This window comes from Musa acuminata, chromosome BXJ2-10, assembly GCF_036884655.1.
Source record: "Musa acuminata AAA Group cultivar baxijiao chromosome BXJ2-10, Cavendish_Baxijiao_AAA, whole genome shotgun sequence".
Lineage (NCBI taxonomy): Eukaryota > Viridiplantae > Streptophyta > Magnoliopsida > Zingiberales > Musaceae > Musa > Musa acuminata.
This window is the reverse complement of record NC_088347.1, coordinates 8,065,559-8,073,649: the sequence shown is the minus strand read 5'-3', so window position 1 is coordinate 8,073,649 and position 8,091 is coordinate 8,065,559.

The following is an 8,091-nucleotide window of genomic DNA, read 5'->3' as shown; positions in this document are numbered from 1 at the left end:
GAGAGGATGATGCGCCAAAGAATCAAACGAAGCATCGATGAACCAATGATATACCAAACAACATTTGATTTAAGCCTTGTAATAATTGTCTAGATCAAAAAAGGTTTTAAGTGTGTAGAATTAACTACGATAACGATTAAGGCATAAAGCAAAATGAAGTCCTAGAGTCAAGAATGAGATTTCGCTGGGAGTTTGAGAGTTCATCGGAAGTTCGGGTATTCGTCGGAAGTTCTATCGGAATTGACCCAGAAATCTAGGAGTATGCCAAAGAAGCTCATCGGAACTCACCAAGAAGATTATCATGAAGTCCAAGAGCTTGCCGAGAGTCCGCTAGAACATTTCGGAGAGATCGTCGGAAGTTCGCTGGAAGATCGCCGAAAGCTCGTCAGAAGAAACCTAGATTTACCAGACTTATTTAGCTTAGTGTATGCCTTAAAATTCATAGTTAGCACATGATTTAGTTGGAATTGGGCCAACTAAATTAGGGGCTAATTGGGCCCAAGTTTGGGCTATGTTGGGCCAAGTGAAAGGCCCAAATAGTGACCTAACAGGTGAAACTGTCGTGGCACAATCTTTGAGACTATATCTGGGTGATGGTACTGCCTAGACTTAGTCTCTTAGACTGTTAGGCGATGGTACCACCCAGACACAGTCTTCTAGGCGGTGGTAACGATTCATTCAAGAGATTCATTCCTAATAGTACCACCACCTAGTCTACCGATGCCACCACTTGACAACATGGAAAAGTGTGCTCTTAACTTTTCCAACACATAGGTGGTTCCACATAACCTTGGGTGACCGAATGGGCCTTTCACATGGCCCAAAATAGTCCTAATTTAGGCCCAATGGGCCCTTAATTGAGTTGGAATGGTTAAACCCGAAACCAACTCAATTACAACCTAAACTAACTCGATCTAGACAAATTATTACAAAGCACAAATCATTTATTGTCCGGCATGTCATTGGTTCTTCCAACGCTTTGTCTGATCTTTCGACGCATCGTCCTATCCTTCGATGTATTACCCAATCAGCATGTTGACACCCACAACTTCTGATCTCCTTGGGGCAATGTTCGATCCTTTGGCCCGATGCCCAAACTCATGGCATGAAGCCTTTTGCCGACATGTCGACCATTCCTCCGGTCTAACGACCAATATTCATACATGTTCAATTCCGACCCAACTTCTTATTCTTCCTGCTTTAATCAATTTGCCTCTCCTGATCGAAACTAGTCCCGTGTCACTCAAAATATAGATTAGATCATAACATTATCAATTAGTTTCATAATCAAAATTTGAGATTCGATAGGTACAAGGGTCCATATGTCATTATAAAGTAGGGCATCGTATTTCTTGTACATGGCTTTATGCTAGTGAAGATTTTTAGGATTGGATGGTGGAATGTGTGTTCAGTAGACTTAGGTGGAGAGCTTGTGGTAGCATGAAGATCAAAGACTTGACGTGGATTGAAGATATCATTTTTAGAGTATATTATCATTTGATGTTCAGGCTCAATGGTATTATTATTATTGGGAAATATCAGAGAGCATCACTTGCGCAGCTAAAAAGTAAAAAGAAAAACTAGTTTCCAAAAAGAATCATATCAAATCGTCGTGTAACGATTGGGAGCATAAAACTTATGAAACAAAAAACTCTATAAGATATGTGAGACGTTCTCAATTATAGGAGATTATATATCTCCTAATTTATAAATACTAGTCTGTGGATGAAGGAGCTCTCGCAAACTCTTCTCTAGCGGTGATCCACATGACGGATGAAGTGATTGCTATTCATAGGTGTATTACAAGCCAATCACATGAGTGACGACACGTATGACATGGTGCATAGTCTTTTTGCTTATTATTATTATTATTATTGATATATTTTTATTTTATATTACTTGTTGCATATATTATGATGTCCTTGGATATATGTAATGGAAATTAGATCATGATGAGATCATGATAAAAAGATTAATTCACCTATAAACACAGATCCTAAATATTTTCGGTCATAGGTTATAGGAGAGGGACATGAGATAACCAGATAAACCGGTGTGCTATATATCCATCCATATAATGGAGGCAGCTGATCTCATAGTTGTTTGTGTGTATCTAGTACTTAGACTTTAGATACTAAGGATGCCCTGTATGAGTACTCCACTTTTTGATACCGAACTTATAGCTCTCGAAGATCTAGATCTAGCACAACTGGTTATCGAGAGTGGTAGCCAACCTTATAAGGGTAATTGAGTATCAATAGAGGATCATCCACTCTCGATGTCATAAGAGGAATGTCTCATATGTTTGTGTTAAAGCAAATCCCTAGACGGGGTCATTCGGATTGAGAGAGAATTGAGTTCTCCGAGAGAATCCGATTATAGTGAGATTCGAATAGATTCCATATAGGCCTGATAGCACCATCCCTGGTATATGGTCTTTGGGATATCAAATAGAAGATGGATTATAGATACACGATAACTGAAGATAAATATGTCCAATAGATTGAATCCACCTATATCGTTTGAGGACTCTAGCGTAGTGACCTAGTACGTCCATAGTCGATGAGTCGAGTGAATTATTATAGAGATAATAATTCACTAAGTCAGAAAGAGTTCTGATAGGCATGATTCATGGTCAGCTCAGTATTGGGCCTATAGGATTGCACACATATCGTAGGTGTTACGAGATATCCATCGAGCTCTTATCTTTTGGATATCTAATAAGCCCCTGCATTATTGGATTATTTGGGTGAGACCCAATAAGAGCAAATAGTAATTATTAGATAGAGATTCATTAATCCAAGAGGCTTGGATAGTTGGATAAAAATATAGTATACAATAGGGCAAGATCCATTAGGGTTAAATTGATAGGGACCTCTATAAATAGGAGGGAACCAAAGGGGGATATACTAGACTCCTTTTGGCTGCCACCTCCTATTCTCCTGCCTCCCTCTCCTCCTCAGTCAATAGCCATCTTGCTGGTGCAAGAGGATAGCAAGAAGGGGTCGGCCCTTCTTGATCATCACTGCAAGGTGGTGTGCGAAGACTACGAGGATGTGCGCTACAAAATGAGTATCGTTGCTTCATTTGCCTTGTGGATCATAGCTAGAGAGGTGGACATCTAACCTCCTTAATCCAAATAGTTGGATCTATATTTTCGGGGATATACAATCTTTCCTAGGTAAATCATCTCACATGTGTTACGTGGTTTTTCGATTTTTATGCACCAATCTTCACACGACGATCTAATATTGAACTTTAAGGAAACCAATTTTATTTTTCTATTCTTTCATCATGCATGTGATGCTACCTAAGATTTCCTAACAATAGCATCAGAGCCAAGTTCATCGTGCAATGATTAGCTATAAACTGCGTGTGTTGTGATGAACCATGTTGAATTATTTTATGCGTAGTTGTTACAAATTTTTTTATAGTTTTTAATTATGGACAATGCTTCTTTTTACTATTAAAATGTGCTTTAGATCGATGTTTTGTTATCAAAATAATGGTGTAAGACATGGGATAAAGGACTCCAACTATTGTTGCCCTAGAAGTCGGCCAAAGGCTGCTTGTAACCTTGGCTGAGAGCAATAGATGGTGCTTCAGCCTGGCCACTGGTTGGAAAATTAAGAGCAGCCTTGCTACTCTTGGTCTAGCCATGAACCACCATGTGGCCGAGGAGTCCTGGTCACATGGGGAACCCTGACTGCTAGGGTTTCCTAGCTGCCTAAGGTGACCCTACAACTAGGGACTCTTGGCCGAATGGGGCAACCAAGCGGCTAGGGTTTCTTGGCTGCCCATTGACAACATGCAACCAGGGACTCCTAGCTATAAAGGGGATCTTGGGGGCTAGAGTTTCGTAGCTACCCAAGGATGCCCTATGACTAGGGACTCTCGGCCATGGGGGTAACCCTAGTGGCTAGGTTTTCTTGGCCGCATGGGGCACCCTAGTGTAGGGTTCCCCAAAATCTGTATATAATTAATTAAAATAGTTTAATTAATAATAATTATTATCTAGTAGTCCTATATGATGTGTACATGTGATGTATGATGTAGATGAATGATCATAGACGATGTGATGATGTGTATATGTGTGTGATTATTATTATTAGGACCTGCGAGCCTCCTTCTCTTTCTCATTCATGTGATTATTGTTATTGGGCTTGTATGCCTATAATTATGTTATAATTACATGATGGGAGTATGGAGATGCCAGAAGAACCCACGAGGCTAAGATGAATGATCATTGCACCTAGAGATGCATTGAGATGCCAGTAGGACTAATATGGATGAGATGGATGATCACAAAGCATAGAGATACGTCAATGCACACATAGAATCTTTTGTGAGTATGATTGGGCTTGCTAGTCATATGTGCCCTGCAAGCCAATCACGTGAGTGATGGCACGTATGACTTATACACAGTCTTTTTGTTTATTATATTTTGACATTTATCACATTATATTACTTGTTACATATATGCATATATGTTTTGTGATGTCCTTGGATCTATGCAATAGGAATCGAATCATGATGAGATCATGATAATGAGACCGATCCGCCTTTAAACACAGATCTTAAATAATCCCGGTCATAGGTTACTCGAGAGGGACAACGAGATAACCGGACAAACTTGTGCGTTGTATACCCGTCCATATGATGAATGCAGCTAATCTCATAGTTGCTCATTTGGGGACACTAGGGATACAATATAGGTGCTCATTAGCGAATGAGTTCACTGATTGATCCGCTTAGGGAATACTGAATGGTTGATGATACCTTATTGACAAACAGCGATTCCATAGTTCTAGTGGTGTATCTGGTCTTTAGACATAAGACACCAAGGATGTCTTGTATGAGTGCTCCACTCTTTGATACCGGACTTATAGGTTTGGATGTCTCAAATCTAGTACAATCGGTCATCGGGAGTGGTAGTCAACCTTACGAGGGCTATTGAGTATCGATAGAGGATTATCCACTCTTGGAGTCATGAGAGGAATGTTCCATATGTTCTTGCTCAAATAGATCCCTAGCCAGGGTCATTCGGATTGAGAGAGAAAGAGTTCTCCGGGAGAATCCGATTAGAGCGAGACTGAATAAAAAACCATATGGGTCTGACAACACCATGCCCGATATACGGTCTTTGGGATATTACATGGATGAGGAAGTATAGGTACATGGTAATTGAGGACAGATAGGTCAAATGGATTGGATTCTCCTGTATTATCTGGGGACTGCGGCGTAGTGGCCTAGTACGTCCGTAGTCGATGAGTCGAGTAAATCATTATGAAGATAATAATTCATTGAGTCAGAAGAAATTCTGATAGGTATGACTAACAATCAGCTCGATATTGGGCCTAGAGGGTCACACACATATGGTAGGCATTGCGATGAGTAGAGGTTTGGATATGAGATATCTGTCGGAGCCCCTATCTTATTGGATATCCAATAAGCCCCTAAATTATTGGATCCCATGGACGAGATCCAATAAGAGCCCCTAAGAGATTATTGGATAAAGATCCATTAATCTAAAAGGCTTTGGTAGATGGATGGAGATCCAAAACACAATAGGGGATGATCCATTAAGGTTAAGTTGATAGGGGAAATTTATCAATAAGAGGGATTTAGTGGTTCATAGGCTAGAGCCTTTGTTGCTTGCCTCTCCTATTCTCCTCCCCCTCTCAACCTTAGAGCAGGCCTCGTCATCGCAGCCCTATTGTGTGGATCACTGCTAGAGAGGAGGGTGCTTAAACTCCTTCACCTTTTCCTAGAGATCTGCAGGGATTCAAGGATATACGATCTCCCTAAGTAACACAATCTATCTCACACGTGGTTTTCTATTTTGTAGATTTTGCACACTAATCTTTGCACTACGACAAACACATATTTGAGAATTTGGGGATTTTATTTTCTGTTCCTTCGCTGCACATGTGATGTCGCCCCCAAGATTTCCCAACAGTGATATCAGAGCCAAGTTGCTCATGTGATAGATTGGTTTTGAACTATATGTGTTGTGTTTTGGAGAAATTTTTGGCGTCAAAATCATTAACGTAAAAGCGAGAATGGGCAGTAATTGTTGCTGCCTTTGTTGTGTGCAGGCAGGCCCCTTGTAGTGGCGCCCATAGGCAGGGCCGCAAGAATAGTGGCCACCTACGCCCGGGCATTGCCCCCGTGCGCAAGGGCGGCGCTTGCGGGCGTTGGACCCGCGGGCAGAGGCAATGTGCGGCAACAGCGCCTGTGGGCATTGTGCCCACGAGCACAACCGCCTGCGGGTGCTGCATGGGGCAAAGCCACCCGCAAGGGCACCCCGCAGGTGGGGGCGCCGCTCGCGGGGGTAGTGTCACTTGTAGGGGCGGCGCCCTCGCACCCCCCGTTGAATAGGGCCGCCGTCGGCGGGGTGGCGATGGTCGTAGCCAACAAGGCATTGGGAGTTTTAGGGTTTTAGGAAAAAAGATAGTTTTGCCCTTGTAAATTTGAGAAATTCCTATTCTTTTCTTTTGTCCAAATTATGAAAATACCCCTTAGCAGTCGAAAAATTCCCTACATATCCCTGAATTCAAAAAATATTAATTAATTAAAAGGTTCAATTAATTATTATTATTTATTATTATCTAATAATCCTACATGATGATGATTTATACATGTGATGTATGATATGTGGATGGATGATCATGGACCGTGTGATGTGTGTACTTGTTATTATTATTATTATTGGGGCTTGTGAGCCTCTATTTTTATTTCTCGTTTATTGTTGGGCTCGCGTATCTATGATTAAGTTATAATCACACGAGGAGGCGCAGCGGGAGTGTGGAAGCGATAGCGAGACTCACGAGATGGACGATCGCGATGCATAATGATGCATCGAAATGCCGACGGAACCAATAAGGACAAGATGAACGATCACAGGGCATAGAGATGCACCGCTGTATACATAGATCTTGATATGAGTGATTAGGCCTACTGGCTCGGGCTTGATCACATTAGGTCATGGTCTATGATCATCTGGTGTGATTGCTTATACATCTACTAGATATGTATATGTATTTGCATGCGATGTAGATATATATTAAATATGTATATGTGTGACATGTCATATTTGGAACCAAATCATAGAAACCCCTCTCTCGATAATATTAAGTTGGTAAACATGAGGCAATTAGATTGACCCACATGGCCTTCCATCGTTATAGGTAGGGACCAATTCTCGGTGTAAGTTGAGTTTGTTGAGTCCCTCGAGACTCACCTATATCGCGATTCGCTATTAGAAGACATGGTATGCTGAAGACATGGTATGCTTGGTCGAGTCTCTCGAGGGTATATCATCGAATCAGACTCATCTTATAACGATAGTGTTGACTTAATCGAACATTATAGTTGATCGAGTCCCTTGAGACAATGGTGATTCGGAGGCCGAACAGGACGAGAATCACAAAGAGTTGTGATTGGCAAGAGTTGCCTACCTTTTGGGCTTAGTGAGGGTGTCACGTGATTGGATCCTGATCCCCACTAGAAGTCTGCTGGAGACTTCCGTTTCACATGTTGAGGGTGTCACATGACTTGCCAGTAAAATAGTGGGAGCATATTAAGATAGAAGTCCATATCTTGATTGTTTATTTTTGTAAAATCTGGATGTTATTTATTTTTGCTGCATCTTTATTTTCAGAAAATGTCGCTTTCAAATCCCTTATGTGGCATACTTGATGTCAATCGCCTCAATGGTATAAATTATATGGATTAGCTCCGCAACTTAAGAATTATTCTTACCATATTGAAAATCATGTATGTCCTTGATACAATAATGCCTACACCTGAGGAAGGGGCAAGCGAGGATGAGATCCTTGCTACGTGAAGTACATTGATGACTCCACTCTTACTCAGTGCTACATGTTAGGCTCTATAACTCCTAAGTTATAGAGACAACATGAAAAAATGGATGCCAAATCTATTCTCCTACATGTCCGCAAACTATTTGAGGAACAAGGAAGGACCCAACGATATGAGATATCCAAGAGCCTCTTCTGGGCTAGGATGACTAAGGGGACACTGGTTCAGAACCATGTCCTAAAGATGATTGAGTGGATAGAGAAACTC